The sequence below is a fragment of the Narcine bancroftii genome, chromosome 1, assembly GCF_036971445.1.
Source record: "Narcine bancroftii isolate sNarBan1 chromosome 1, sNarBan1.hap1, whole genome shotgun sequence".
Taxonomy (NCBI): Eukaryota; Metazoa; Chordata; class Chondrichthyes; order Torpediniformes; family Narcinidae; genus Narcine; species Narcine bancroftii.
Window position 1 is genome coordinate 206,152,284 of NC_091469.1, and position 14,765 is coordinate 206,167,048.

At 48.1% G+C, this 14,765-nt stretch overlaps 1 protein-coding gene across 6 annotated transcripts in view; it reads right to left on the reverse strand.

Moving 5' to 3' along the window:
* The window catches only part of LOC138738640 (uncharacterized), a 91,112-nt gene that overhangs the window by 67,801 nt on the left and 8,546 nt on the right, over positions 1–14,765 (reverse strand). For 5 of the 6 annotated variants that reach the window (XM_069889248.1, XM_069889280.1, XM_069889274.1 and 2 more), the window contains one exon: positions 7,639–7,754. The gene's annotated coding sequence lies outside the window, so the exon portion shown is untranslated. Of the gene's footprint in view, positions 1–7,638; positions 7,755–9,861; positions 10,053–14,765 lie in introns of all 6 variants that reach the window. The other variant, XM_069889266.1, reaches the window with a different exon arrangement.

Below are 14,765 nucleotides of genomic sequence, written 5' to 3' on the forward strand. Positions count from 1 at the left end.
GAAAGATGATGATGAAGGCTGCGGAACTGACAGGTGATGGAAGAGATAGAGAGAGAGAGAAAGAGAGAGAGAGAGGGGGGGGGAGAGAGAGAGAGAGAGAGAGAGAGAGAGAGAGAGAGAGAGAGAGAGAGAGAGAGAGAGAGAGAGAGAGAGAGAGAGAGAGAGGGCTGCACACCTGACAGGTGATGGTCAAGGCTGCGCAACTGAGACGTGATGGTGGAGAGAGAGAGAGAAGGTTACACACCTGACTGGTGATGGTGGAGAAAGAATAGGCTGTAGATGCCATGAAGGGGTGAAAGGGAGGCTGGATATATGGTTGCTACTGATTGAATTACACTCTGTTGGTTGTCATTGGTTGAATTTTCCAACCAATGGAAGATTCCTGTTGCAAAATAAATGAAGCCCTTCACTCCATCAAGTCCATGATGGCTGCAGGCTCATAGGAAACTGTCCCTGGGCTCTTGAGCCCATGTCCCACAAGCCGCAGTTTAGTGCTATGTTACACCTGCCCTGCCTGGTGTCACACTGGAGATCTGTACTGTTTCTTTGTGGGTTTTGAACTCACCAACCTTTGGCTGCAGGGCAAGTGATCTGCCCACTGAGCCACACAGTTTAATTAATGGATTACCACCTATTTCATTTTTTAATTAATTTAAGGACTTTTTCAAAGGATCTTTGAGATCCCAAAATAAATCAAGAGGCTGCCTTTTTGATTATGACATGAATTTAATTCCAGCCTTTCTGCTGAAAAGGAAAGCGATGTCCCCTCCTGCTGGCTCTAAACAATACTGTAAGTACAATTCCCAGCATCTTCAACAAAGGCAAAATACAGCAGCTAATGTAAATCTGGCATTAAAACTGGTCTACGTGAATGTTTGAAGGTGTAACCACTTTTGACTAATCTGCTAGCCTTTGAGTCTTTGACTAGTAGATAATAGGAGCAAGTGGACGTGGTGTATTTGGATTTTCAAGAGGCTTTTGATAAGGTTTGGCATGAGATGTTGTTCAATAGGGTTAGAAGAGATGGAATTGGGGAAAGTACTGGCAGATTGGCCATTGTGACCAGTGTGATGGGTGGCCAGTGTGACATGATACGGGGTGGGGGTGGGTGGCACTGCCCCTTCCTGAAAGCTCCCAGGCCTCGTGGCACTGTTTGAGGAAAAGAGGTAGTGCTCTTCCGACTGAGATGACGCGGTGGTGAATGTTTGGAATTCTTCCTTGCAGGACAGTGGAAACTCAGAAAGAAACAAATTCACTGTCACTTGAGTTTCTCAGCATTTATCTTCAGTGAGTGCTGCTTCCCAGGACTGGATATAAATTAGTTCTTAATTCTGGTGTGCCCATAACTTTTACATCTGTAGCCAGAGTGACTGGAGATAGCCAGCGTAAAGAGGTCAGAGTGGCAGGTGCTCACACTGTCCCAATCTCCCACTGGCTCCTGTACAACCTCTCCCTTGTTATACTGACACACTCAGTCTTGATGAAGGGTCTGACCCGAAATGTTGACCATTCTTTTTCTCCCACTGATGCTGTTCGATCTGTGTAGTTCCTCCAGCAGATTGTTTTTGTCTCTCCAGATAACCTAGCCTTGTTTCCATGGCTACGTAACTCTGGCCAACACCCAAAGCAATCATGCGACAGATGAGAAAGTTGAGGTGTAGAGCTCGTCGAAAGAACCAAAGACTTGTTGATCCAAACCAAGGCTTTTATTAGCAAAAGACCGGAGCTCTTCACAGGTGGCCGACCAGTCCGGAATGATCCGACCTGGCTAGGGACACAACCCTTTAAGGCCCAAACAATAGGTGTGGCTTAGCTCTCAGCCAATCGCTGTAAGCACAGTCTAGATACAGTAACTATATACACTATGTACATTGGTGATAGATCTGTACTATCACATTCACCCCTTCTTGGAGAATTGACCCTGGGAAAAAAAAAACAAAAACGAGGGAGAGAATGAAAAGGAAGGGGTAGGTCAAGGACTGTAGCGGTCAGGGGGTCTGACCATCCGGCGTGACCGCCGTGGTGCCGGGATTGGGGTCACTGGAGTGGTGTCGCCAGCGGGCTCATCGGGTGCGACTGCTCCGTCGCTCAATTCCCCAGTCGTTTTGTCGGCAGGGTGGCCCGAGTCATTGGGGTGCTGTTGGTCCTTCTGTTGCGGCACGGGGCCTGGAGCATAAGGAGTTGGGGGGTTTGCTGGGTCTACCGCGTCCTGAGCTAGGTCCCGCACCGAAACAGTGTCCTCCCGCCCGTCTGGGAACTCCACGTATGCGTAATGTGGGTTCGCGTGGAGTAGAGTCACTCGGTCGACCAAGGGGTCGTTCTTTGAGTGCCGGATGTGGCGTCGCAAAAGGACGGGGCCAGGGACGGTGAGCCATGCCGGTACAGTGGTTCCCGATTCGGATTTCCTCGGGAAAAGGAACATCCTTTCGTGGGGGGTGGCATTTGTTGCAGTACATAGGAGGGAGCGGATGGAGTGTAAGGCACTAGTGAGAACCTCCTGCCAGTGAGAGGTGGGGAGACCTTTAGACCGGAGAGCCATTGTAACCGCTCTCCATATGGTGGCATTCTCCCTCTCGACCTGACCATTACCGCGTGGGTTATAGCTCGTGGTCCTGCTTGAAGCAATACCACACTCCAGAAGGTACTGTTGCAGCTCTGCACTCATGAATGAGGACCCCCTATCACTGTGGATGGAATTGGGGTACCCGAAGATGGTGAAAATACTGTGAAGGGCCTGTATCACTGAGGTGGCAGTGGTGTCTGGGCAGGCCACAGCGAATGGGAAGCGGGAGTATTCGTCGATGGCCGTAAGGATGTAGGTATTACGGTTGGTCGACGGTAGGGGTCCCTTAAAGTCTACGCTAAGACGCTCGAAGGGGCGGGTGGCTTTGATGACGTGGGAGTTATCCGGACGGAAGAAGTGGGGCTTGCATTCGGCGCACACCGAACAGGCTCGGGTCATGGAGCGGATCTCCTCAACTGTGTAGGGTAAGTTGCGCGCCTTGACAAAGTGAGCAAACCTAGTGACCCCTGGATGACAGAGCGCCTCATGGAGTTTCCGTAGTCTGTCCATCTGTATGCTGGCGCACGTCCCCCTGGAGAGCGCGTCAGGCGGGTCGTTGAGCTTACCAGGCCGGTACAGGATGTCATAGTTAAAGGTGGAGAGTTCGATTCTCCATCTGGCGATTTTGTCGTTTTTTATCTTACCACGCTGGGTGTTGCTGAACATGAAGGAGACCGCGCGTTGATCAGTCAACAGTGTAAAGCGCCTCCCAGCGAGGTAATGTCTCCAACGACGTACCGCTTCAACTATGGCCTGGGCCTCCTTCTCGATCGAGGAGTGTCTACTCTCCGGACCCTGGAGGGTTCTGGAGAAGAAGGCTACAGACCGACCGGCCTGGTTCAAGGTGGCTGCCAGGGCGAAGTCGGATGCATCGCTCTCGACTTGAAACGGGACAGACTCATCGATCGCGTGCAGCGTCGCAGCAGCGATGTCAGATTTGATTCGATCGAAAGCCGCTGTGGCTTCGGTCGAGAGGGGAAAAGAGGTGGTCTTGATAAGAGGACGTGCCTTGTCGGCGTAGTTTGGAACCCATTGGGCGTAATACGAGAAAAGGCCCAGGCAGCGTTTGAGAGCTTTCTGGGTATGTGGGGGGGGTAAGTCCATTAAGGGACGCATGCGGTCAGGATCTGGCATGACTATCCCGTTTTCCACCACACAACCTAGAATAGCGAGTCGTGTGGTCCGGAAAACACACTTGTCCAAATTGTAAGTCAGGTTTAGCTGACGGGCAGTTTGAAGAAATTTGTCTAGGTTGGCGTCATGGTCCTGCATGTCGTGGCCGCAGATGGTGATATTGTCCAGATACGGGAAGGTAGCGGTTAGCCCGTTCTGGTCCACCATCCTGTCCATTTCCCGCTGGAAGACCGCGACACCATTTGTGACCCCGAATGGTACCCTGAGAAATTGATATAGCCGTCCATTCGCTTCAAAGGCCGTGAATGGTCGGTCCTCGCAGCGGATCGGGAGCTGGTGGTAGGCCGAACGTAGGTCAATAGTGGAGAAAATGCGGTACTGGGCGATCTGGTTCACCACATCCGTGATGCGTGGCAGGGGGTACGCATCCAGGAGTGTGAAGCGGTTAATGGTCTGGCTATAGTCGACCACCATCCGTAGTTTTTCCCCATTCTTGACAACCACCACCTGGGCTCTCCAGGGGCTTGAACTGGGTTCGATGATGCCCTCATCCAGCAATCTACGCACCTCACTCCTAATGAATTGCCTGTTTTCGTAACTATATTGCCGACTTTTGGTGGCCACAGGCTTCCAGCCAGGGGTGAGGTTTGCGAAGAGTGCTGGCGGGGCAATCCGGAGTGTGGAAAGGCCGCAGGATTGGCCCCGGGGCACGGGGGCGGGTTGCTCGGGTGCTTCGGGAGTGGGGCGATGGCAGACCGAGAGGGGGGCGTGGGGTCCCCCAAAGTGTAGGGACACCGTTTGGAACTGACACTGGAAGTCTAATCCCAGCAACACTGGGGCGCACAATTGGGGAAGGACGAATAATTTAAAGTGGGTGACCGTCACGCCCTGTACTTCCAGCGTGGCGATGCAATACCCCTTTATCCCAGTCGAGTGCGACCTCGTCGCTAATGAGATCCTCTGGTTGTGGGGATAATGTCAAGTCCCCAACGGAGGGCCAGATCTGGCTGGATAAAACTGTCAGTTGACCCAGAGTCAAATAAGCAATTGGTGTAGTGTCCATTCACTTTAATCAGTTCCATTGCTCTGGTGAGGGGATGAGAGCATTGCTGGTTTAATGTTATTGAAGCAGTTGACAGGCGAGTTTTGCGCGATGACGTCACGCAACGGGATGACGTCACGCAACGGGATGACGTCGTCAACGCTCGAGGAGCAGGTTGGAGAACCTCCCGGAAGTGCTGTTGTGGTGGGTGAATGGTAAGTAGTGGGGTTTGTAGTTGCTCGCGATCGGCGGTCGGGCCCTGGCGGTCGTCAGCGACGGACGCTAAGGTGAGCACCTGGTTGGCCGCGGGGGTGGCTGCGGCGGCAGTAGCGTCGGCCCCGGGGGTGTCCGTGGCGGCGGCGGCAGCAGCGGCGGTAGCGTCGGCCCCGGGGGTGGCTGTGGCGGCGGCAGCAGCGGCGGTAGCGTCGGCCCCGGGGGTGTCCGTGGCGGCGGCAGCAGCGGCGGTAGCGTCGGCCCCGGGGATGGCTGTGGCGGCGGCAGCAGCGGCGGTAGTGTCAAGTGTTCCGCACGGGGGCGAGAGGCAGGCCATCACCATGGTTGCGACGGTGGGTTGCCCCTTCCGGGTTCGGCGTCTCCGTGACGTCAGGCGTTGCCGTGCAGGGGAGCCCTCGCTCTCATTGGACGAGAGCTCTGGGGAAGAAGAGTTTGAATGGGATAGTGGCGGTTGAGCTTCACACGAGGCACTGTGTTTGCTGGCGGCCATTTTAGACCTACAGACTGCAGCAAAGTGGCCCTTTTTAAGGCACTTCTGGCACCTGGCTTTTCTTGCTGGGCACTGGGATCTGCTGTGCTTGTCCCTCCCGCAGAAATAACATTTCGGGTTCGCACGGGGCAGGGTAGCAGCAGCCGACAGGCCGTCAGGGGTAGGGTAGAAGGGCACTCTACTCACATCAGAATGTGGGGTCCAGTCCCTAGAGAGCTCGGTGGACTTTAAGGCTGCATCCTCCATTGTGATTGCAATCCGGGCCACGTCCTCTAGTTTTTCTACCCCTTGCTCGAGCAAACGCAGCCTCACTTCGTTCGACCAGAGCCCGGCCACATAGGCATCCCGGACGAGGTCGCTAGTGATCTCGGCAGCAGTTTCGTCCACACAGTTACAGTCCTTGCCCAATGCCTTTAATACTTGTAAATATGCCCTGCTGGACTCGCCGGGCTGTTGCTTCCTCGACGCAAGCATGAGCCGGGCATGAACTCTGTTCACCGGTTGATCATACAGTTCCTTCAGTACCTTTATGGCTGCGGTGTAAGTGGTCTCATCCTGGATGTTCTCGTAGACTCTCAAGGACACCATAGACAGCAATGCTGTTAGACGCTGGTTATCCTCCTCTACCTGAATGAATCTCAGGAAGTTTTCAAAGTTCAGCAGCCAGAACTTAAAGGCTTTGAAGGCTGTAGCTGACTGTGGGTCGATATCAAGTTTTTCTGGCCGAGTTAAACGCTCCATCCCTTTCAAAAAAAATTCTTTTTGCTAATAAAATTGTAGAGCTCGTCGAAAGAACCAAAGACTTGTTGATCCAAACCAAGGCTTTTATTAGCAAAAGACCGGAGCTCTTCACAGGTGGCCGACCAGTCCGGAATGATCCGACCTGGCTAGGGACACAACCCTTTAAGGCCCAAACAATAGGTGTGGCTTAGCTCTCAGCCAATCGCTGTAAGCACAGTCTATATACAGTAACTATATACACTATGTACATTGGTGATAGATCTGTACTATCACATGAGGCAGATGTGGAAGGTAAGACAAACAAGTTTAATAGATGGGACAGGCAGGAGCAGGTCAGGGAATGAGGAAGGTCTGACAGACTAAGCAGCATTTATTTTAATGCAAGTTTTGACAGATAAGGCAGGTAAATTCATGGACGGGTTGGTACCTGGGACTGGGGAAGCATAGCTGTTACAGTCACATGGTTGAAGGGGAGGCTGGACTGGCAGCTCTATGTTCTGAGGTAGAGATGCTACAAATGTGATGAAGGTGGAGGAAGAGAGGAGGAGGAAATCCACTTCTAATTCCTGCTTGAGGAATTATTGTCTCATCCAATTTTTCTCTTTTTGTTTGTGGAAAAATGGCAATTTGCAAATCTCAACGTTTCCAGGCAACAGGAACCCTTCCACTGCTATTAAAGAAAGTCTTTTGTCACTCTTAACAAAAGATCTGGCATTAATCGCGATTGGCATTCTGAAAACTAACTGCTTGGCTTCCAATCTGTAATTTCACTATGGCTGTTACACGAGAAATAAATGTTTGCCTTCAGTACAAAGATACCCTTCCTGTTTTTGCAAACAAGATGACGTGAGTCCATTTTCTCTGCTCTCAGCCCGTCTCTGGTTTGTTTGTCTGTTCACATTAATTCATCTGCTCTGGATGAAGATAGCCACTTTACATGGAGCACCTCTTCTGAAAATCTGTCATTTCCAGTCAACAAAAGTCACAGACCAATTCAATCAAGCTTCTCAAGCTATCTAGACCCAACAGCACAATGTCTGAGCTTTGCTGTGATTGGATAATTTGTACACTCAAATTGGGTCAACTCTTTGGGGAGTGTCTTCCCCTTTAACCAATAATTGAGCAACTCAGGCCTGGGGTTACACTGGCATTCACCTCTACAGATGGTGTAAATGGGATAAAAGGGAGCCACTTTAAACAGTTGGTTCCAAGCCACAACTTCAACATTAGAATGTTAGAACATTTCAGCCCTTCAGCCAAATGATGTTGTGGTGACCTGTGTAAACCTACTCCTCAACAATCTTTTTTTCCCCTCTAATATGCACTTTCTTACATCCATGAACCTAAGGGTCTTGAATGTCCCCATTATACCAGCTTCTAGCACCATCCCCAGCAATGTATTCCAGGCACTCTCTATCACAGTGAAATACTTACCTCCCTCCGTCGCACAGTAAAACTTCCAAATCTGACAGACACAGATTAAACACTAGAGCAGGTCCTCACATCCCATCCTTAGCATTTCCTGGGCCAGTGAGTAGTGTCACCCTATCCTGTAAAACAAGAAGATTCTGGTCAATTCAGGAGAAAAAAACCCCTATCTTAAGGGCAGAGACAAAACCCTATCAGGTGAGGAGGTGAAATATTAAACCCTGCCAAAATGCAGCAGAACTAACACTCCCTGATTCTCACAAGGGCTCTTGGACACAGCACCAGTCATTGCTTCGACCAACTGGGAAATCTTGTATTCAGAATATCTTCCAGAGGCACCCATGACAAGACTCAGGTCCAGGAGGCACCACCACTCAGCCTCACCCCAGCTGAGACCTGCCTCACCCTCAGCCCAAGGAGTCCCTTGGACCATCCATTGAGAATAACTAGGGGAATGGATATAAGGCACAGGCAAAACAGGTTGGGGGAGTTGAAGAAAGATTGCTTCTATTGACCAGTGCCGGGGGATTGGGACCTTTCTGTGAAAGGTGGATGCCCTCAGCAGTTAGAGTTCTTAGGATAAGCCTTTGACCTGCAGGACTGACAATCGGCAGATAGGAATCACCTTGAGTCCAGCGCAGATATGGATGAATAGCCTGCTCTGAGCTGTAAATTTCTATGAAAACCTTTCCATTATTAAGCACTTGAACTACATCACCTTAAGTTATTCTTTTCCTTATCAGCTCTAATCCTTAAGGGAGGTTTGAGGGTTTAGACCCAGTGACAATAATGGAACAGCAACATATTTCCAAGTCAGGATGGTGAAGGGGAACCTGCAGGTGGCATGTTCACACCTGCTGCCCTTGTCAACCTTGGTCAATGAGATTGCATGATTAAAATAGTTAAAAATCATGACTTAAACATCAAACAATTATAAAATAATAGCCATTAGATACCACTTCCAACCTCTGTGAAGTGTCTAAAATGTTTTTTTTTTCAATAAACCATTCCATTTCAGTGAAGGTTGAAGACTCCATTCCATTGCAGAAGTGTGTGGCTGAATCAGATGTGAAGAGGTGAGGGTGAATACAGAGAAAAAAGATTCTGGGAGTACCATATTTGACAGCATATGAGACCCACCTTCTTCCCCCAAACACTGGCTCAAAAATACCCCCAAGTCTTATATGCGAAGTTGAAATCGAGCAGGTCACTGGCTACTCGCCAGGACCTCGGCTTTATACTATGGGCCCACCTGGTCGTCGGATGTCATTAGGCTGGGTGCTGTGTCTCCAGGCCACCTGTTGGCTGAATGATGTACCGCAGCGTATTATCACAGTCCCACCCACAGACCTGCTGTGACACCAGGTTGAACATTCTACATGCCCGAAGCTTAGTGGGCTACCTTCCCTCAGATGGCCCGTGCTTTCTGCAGCCGCTACAGCTGCTCTCCTCTCCCAGTGAGAAGGCTGACTACGGTGGTTCATGCCAACAGCACAAGACCATCTAAAGCCACTGCTCACTTCCACAGGTGAGAAGGCCAACCACAGTTGTCCCTGCCAGCAGCTCAAGAGGTGCAGGAAGAACCCATTGGCCAACTTACCTGTAAATACACTAAAAGAAAATGTCTTAATTCCCTGATAAAATGGGGGGGGGGGGGGTGGGGTCTTATATGCCCATGGGTCCTATATGCCATCAAATATAATAATTAACCAAACTTCATACAGTGCCTTGTGAGGCTCAACTCACAATGTCTCTGTGGCAGGTTGCACCAAAGGAAAACACAGGCACAATACTGTTTGGGGCAACACAGCTTTATTCCACTCACATAAAGATCTAGTTGGCTGCTAGCTGTGCTCATAGTGATCCCGGGGGGGAGAGAGAGAGCACATGGTCAGGACATCGGCTTTATACCATGGGCCCACCAGGTGGTCGGATGTCACTAGACCGGGTACCGTGTCTCTAGGCCACCTGTTGGCTGAGTGATGTACCGCAGCGTATCATCCCAGCCCCCCCCCCCCCAGACATGCTGTGACACCAGGTTGAACACCTTACATGCCCTTGCTGAACTAGCTGCTAAAGCCATTAAAAGTATTAGAGACAAAATTAGATTCAAAATATGTAAAACATAAAAATCAGAACTATTCATTATGTGTACTGGTAAGTAGAAAATAATTAAATGTATTTATATCAACAATAAAATCATGCAATGGTTAATTACCTCATACCTACCCTACTTGCCTCCATAGGTTGTTCCAGCATCAAGTTCCTGTTTACCTCAAGAATGGCATGCTGCTTGCTTGTGGACAGATTTTCCACTGGGATCATTACTTTTCCACTCAGGTTTCAGACAGAAAGTCCCTAAATATCACAGTGCTGGGACATTGGTGGTCGCCGTCCTTGGATTTCTGCTGCCTCTCCTCCTAAGCCCACACACATTAAAATGAGGGGGAGAGCAGGTGGTAGAAATAGATGCTGTGCTAAATAGAACTCCATCACCCAGTCTCTTTGATCCAACTGATCAAAGCAGTTTTTAGTTCATCTAAAAATACGGTACGGCATCTAAGACTAAAAGACACATAGCATATTTTCAAATTTTCATAAAAAACTATCAAAAGCAATTAAAATGCTTCTAAGTAAGAATGTGGAGCAGAACTGTTCAGTTACCTTGCCATTCATTAAAGAAACTGAGCTTATTGTGACAGTTGATGAATTTTGATTTGAACTGACTGTGAATATCTTTAAATTTCAGATCATTTCAAACAAAGTTATAGCAAATGAAATCTGGGCAATTAAGAATAAGGAGACTGCATAATATCTTGAAAATGCAAATTCTGCCTTTATAGATCAGTCAGAGAGGTTCTTGCTTAAACAGCTTTGTTATAATAGACCAGGATGAAAATGTGCAGTGCCCATTCACATGCCACAAATGAATATATTATGCATAATGATTAAACCCAATGAAGCTGAAAATCAAAAGTCTCAGTTTATCAAACCACTGCAAGCAATGTTATTTTATTTTCATTTAAAACACTTCTCCCTCTGGTGAGAGTTCGTACAGGGGAAAGAGCTTGTTGTGGTCCTCACCTGGAAAAAAAAAGTATTGAAACTGTTGAAAACCTGGAACCAAGACCTGTCACCAGAATTTCTTAGGAGGATCTTTGATTGGAAATGTTATTCTGTTTTTCTCTCTCTACAGTTGCTGTCTGACCTGCTAAGATTTTGCAGTACAGTATTTTCTGCAGTTGTACCATTACAGCTTCATTAAATATTGAGGATTCAGCCGGGAGTTTTGCCATAATGATGGCATTCTTGCCCTGTCCTCCCGTTACTCCAGAAAGCTAACAACATCTGTGAGATTTCTACACATTCGAAATTGACCTCAGAAAAACTAATGCACTGTGATTCAATGTCTCTGCTGAAGGCTGCTTTTATGCCGTTTCTTCAACCAGAATCAGGGGAATTGACGAGAACATTATATACAAACTCACCAGCAAAATAACCAGTGAATCTTCAAGGCATGAACTCTAACAGAGTTTCCAATAGCATGCTAACGATACTAATTCTTAACAAACTTTCCAACTCTTAAAAAAAACTTATGTCTGAGCATTGTTTTCCAATACTCTGTTTACAATAATCCACATCCCAGTGTATTTTTAATTTAGACATACAGCATGATAACAGGCCCTTCTGGCCAACAAGTCTGCACTACCCAAATACACCAATTAACCATATGCTTTGAAGCTGAAGCACCTGTAGGAAACCCATGCTGACATAGGGAGAACGTACCCACTATGTTTACCCAAATTTTGGACTAGTATATTTGCTATCTCTACTCACTTGCATAAATATCCAATTAAAATTGTTTTTGGATTTACTCTGTCAGAATCCTTTTATGTGATTGATGCCTCTGCCATCTTAATGGGCTGGGTGCCAGGGATTTTATCTAATGCCTGATGGAAATCACAAAATCTTCAGGGTTAGTGGTGCAAACGTTACTGCCCCACAGTCTACAAATTCCAGTCCAGTAAAGAAATAAAGCTGAAACTAACTGCAAGACTAACCTGAGTGGAGATGTAATGTGCCCAATATAGTGTGTGCATTTGCCGTGAATCCTATTTATCTTATTTAGATTTCAAATTTATTGTCAGAGTACATATACATGACATCACATACTACCCTGAGATTCCTTTTTCCAACAGGTGTGGCAGAATTACCCATAAATGATAGTGCAAAAGATAAACTGCACACAGCGTTAACATGTAAACAAATATTTGTAAACATAACAAATGTAAACAAACTTACTGTGCAATACAGAGAGAATAAAGTGCACAAGTACTTGAATGAGACTCCGATTGAGTTTGTTGTTGAGGAGTCTGATGGTGGAGGGGGAGTAGCTGTTCCTGAACCTGGTGGTGCAAGTCTTGTGACGCCTAGACCTGATGGCAGCGTGTGCTGGATGGTGTGGGTCTTTGATGATTGCTGCTGCTCTCCGACAGCAGTGTTCCCTGCAGATGTACTCAATAGTGGGAAGGGTTTTGCCTGTGATGTTCTGGGCTCTGTCCGCAACCTTTTGGAGGCCTTTATGTTCATGGGTATTGGTTCCCCATACCAAACCATGAAGCAGTCGGTTAGCACACTTTCCACCACACTTTTGTAGAAATTTGCCAGGATTTCTGGTGTCATTCCAAACCTCCACAAACTCTTTAGGAAGTAGAGGCGCTGACGTGCTTTCTTCATGATGCCATTGGTGTGTTGGGTCCAGGAAAAATCCTCCAAGATAGTGACTCCCAAGAACCTAAATGTGCTCAACCTTTCCACCTCTGATCCCCAATGATCACTGGATTGTGCACCTCTGGCTTTCCTTTCCTGAAGTCAACAATCGGCCCCTTAGTTTAGGTGACATTTATTGAAGCATGATTAATGACAGAAAATGTATGATAATCTGATGGAAACTGAAATATAATGTATGCCTTTGCAGTTAATGGGCACTTGAATCGGTGTTGCAGTTAACATAGTCTGACCTGTGGGAGGAATACAATTACATTTGAGATCCCATTATTTGCCATCAGGTGTGGAGAGATCGTGGGTGGTTTGTGGCTCTTAGACTGAAACACATTGATCACAAATGAAGTGAAATGTGGCATTGTCAAAAAAAATGGAATCAATGTTTTCATAACTTGAAATCTAAGCTTTTATGGTATGCTGGTGTATGGGGAAATGCTGGGACGTGATTTGCAAACAGAATCCTTTGTGTAACCATATCATCCAGGAACAGAAAAGAGTTGGATCCTGCTATTGTTTTTTTTTTGAAGAGTGAGCCCTGATCATTTAACTGAGCTTGAAAGAGTTCAGTGAGCCAATCTTCTTTAGGATGAGTTCAAGGATGGAATAAACTGATGTTAATTTTAAGTTTAGGGGAGATGTGCCAGGCAAGTCTCTTTAAACAGAGTGGCAGGATGGGCTACCAGGAATAGCAGTGGAAGCAAGTATGCTACTAGAGGGTTCTGGATTAGACATGTGACTATGTGGGGAATGGAGGGTCATGGATCACATGCAAGCAGCAGAGGTTTAGCATAAATTAGGCATCATGTTTGACAGAGACACGTGGCCTGTTCCATCTTCTATGTTGTAATTTTGCTGTTATTTTCATGAGAAGATACAAAATGTGGAAAAACCTGGACCCCCCCTACTCCATTCTGCAAGGACCTCAGAGAAAATGTAATTTCTACTTGCCAAAATGCCTCCATTAGGACTGCTGCATGGAGCCGATGTTGGGAGCTTAGTGCAACTGAGATTCCTCATTGCATTGGGAAAATATCTTGAGTCCTGAGCCAGACTTCAGGAGAAAAAGCAAAACTCAACTGAGGAAGGTAGGAGAGGAGTTTCTTATGCCACTGGGGTCATGGCCTACCATGGGTTGACTGTTCAAGTCAGAGGAAGAGTGTTATATCCATAACCATCTTGTTAAGATAAGAATCAATAGGCCATTTCATGTCAGGCCTCTGCCTTAAGGCCGGCTACAGGATTTACCTTTCAGACAGCAGCCCTAAAAGGTTGCTCCAGCATCCCATTAATATCAAGAGGCACCCTTCAAATCCGATGGAGGTGGGATCACTGAAGCGACACGCGTCATAAAAACATGGCAGAGCAATGGCCGTCTTTCCTACCCATAATCCCTCAGGCAGCTGGAACTGTTCTGTGGTTCCCAGAGCAGTTCCAACTGTGTGAAGGATTATGGGTAGGGAAGACGGCCATTGCTCTGCCCCGTTTTGAGCCGCAGAAAGCGGCCCCGAAGGCCAAAGCGCTGGTGTGGTTGTCCCAGCCCACATTGGCCGACCCCCCCCACCACGAAAACCCCTGCTGCTCTGCTGTGGTGGTACATCACCAGGCTACTGCAGGGAGCAACCTCTGTACCTGCAGGAGTGTAAGGGGACAGGACAACACCTGGCTGGCTGTCAATCAGTTGGCATGTAGCGATCAAGCCCCACTCGGTCAGGTGTCAATCACCTTTCGGGACATAAGCCTGTGCCGACCTTCTGAAGCTCACTCAGAGTTGCTGCAGCTACAGCCAACCTGGGTCAGTGGAAGTCTTTGTGGATTAAAGCTTGTTGTACAGTCTTTACCTTGTGTGTGTCTGATTCTGGCTAACAGCGCACCACAATTTAATCCACGAAGTTTTCCCACGGCTGCCATGGAAAAACTCCTGAGCTCAGGGAGCCTCGAAGTCGACCCATGCCTCCCGGAAGCCCAGACACGCTTCGAGATCTGGCAGCACGTGGTCGAGGCAATCACCAAGGCACATGAAGGCGGCATCCTGGACTCAGATCAGAAGAGGTTGGTCCTACTCCAGTCAAAGCTGGGTCCCCGTGCCTTCCAGGCAACCAAAGGCTGCTCCACGTACAAGAGTGCAATGGACACTCTTGAGAACTTGTACAAGCCCCCCATGAATGCGGTCTATGCAAGGTACCTCCTCAACACCCGAGCCAAGCAACCTGGGGAGACGGCTAAGACTTTTCTGCGAGAGTTGGCCCGACTGTGTCTGGCTGAAGCTGGGGTAGGTGCAGAGGAGGTCGAGAGGCTGATCTGACCGCTACGCTCGATGGCCATCCAGCAGAAGCCACTGGAAGACAATA